This window comes from Alligator mississippiensis, chromosome 3 (genome assembly GCF_030867095.1).
Source record: "Alligator mississippiensis isolate rAllMis1 chromosome 3, rAllMis1, whole genome shotgun sequence".
NCBI classification, from domain to species: Eukaryota; Metazoa; Chordata; order Crocodylia; family Alligatoridae; genus Alligator; species Alligator mississippiensis.
The window spans coordinates 80,452,501-80,453,874 of NC_081826.1; positions in this window are offsets into that span (position 1 = coordinate 80,452,501).

The following is a 1,374-nucleotide window of genomic DNA, read 5'->3' on the forward strand; positions in this document are numbered from 1 at the left end:
ACTTACTCAATGAAATATGAAAATCAGTAACAGTACGACTTTTATTGACTTTTATTCAATGAAAACCTCTTATGTGAATGTTTATTGTACATTTAAATTTTTGACAATATTATTAATGAAAGGATGGATATACAGAAATATTATTGAAAAGAAGACAAAAAGCTTGCAGAAAAGAACAATCCCAAAAGCTTGCAGAAAAGGACAATTTTCTTGCCATTTTCCAGTTGGCCTAATAAAAGATATCATTTTGGAACCAAGAGTTCTAGTTTTTTTATATGGCTGTTTGTCTCAGACCAACACAGCTACCAAGTACACCCCTGAAACATGGAAGGTGCCAAATTTTAGCCGATTTTGAATTTTAAACTTCATTGCAGAACAAGGAAGTTTTTTTACCTCCCTGCCTGCCATCTCCAGGGAAGGAATTTTACCTGATCAACACATCAAAGAGCTACTCAACACAGCTCACAGACACGCATGGACCCAGAGGGACAGCCTTCCATCTTCAGCTCCCTCTGTGCAAAAATGAAGTTTATTTCCTACATATGGGGACTTTTACCATCTTGTACCATCTACACTTTTTCCAGAGCCTGATGAAGGGACTTGGATCCTGAAAGCTTGCAGAAAAGAACAATTTTCTTGCCATTTTCCAGTTGGTCTAATAAACCATCATTTTGGAACCAAGAGTTCTAGTTTTTTGGATGAGAAAAAGACATGACTTTTGAGACATGGGGAAGGCAAGCAAGGACAGGGGCAGTTAGGAGAGAATGTGAGATCTGGAGCTGGAACTGGTGAGCTTGAGGCTTGGCCACTGGAGATGGGCCAGAAGCTGTAACTCAATGTTTGTTGTTACTCTGGCTCTACATCTTTTCATAGTTTCATAGTTGGTAGGGTCAGAAGGGACCTTGACAGATCGTCAAGTCCGACTCCCTGCAATGGCAGGAAAGAGTACTGGGGTCAAATGACCCAGCAAGGTGTTCATCTAGCCTCCTCTTAAAGACCCCCAGGGTAGGAGCCAGCACCATTTCGCTTGGAAGTTGGTTCCAGGTCTTATCCGCCCTGACTGTGAAGTAGTGCCTCCTGATGTCTAGTCTGAATCTACCCTCTGCCAGCTTGTGACCGTTATTTCTAGTCACTCCTGGTAGTGCTCAGGGGAACAGGGACTCCCCCAATACGTGCTGGTCCCCTCTTGACTAGTTTCTAACAGGCCACTAGATCCCCCCTCAGCCTTCTCTTGTGGCGGCTGAACAGGTTCAGGTCCCTTAGCCTCTCCCCTGCTGCCCCCTGATCATGCGGGTGGCCCTCCTCTGAACCCTCTCAATGCTGTCCACATCCCTCCTGAAGTGCAGTGCCCAGAACTGGATGCAGTACTCCAAC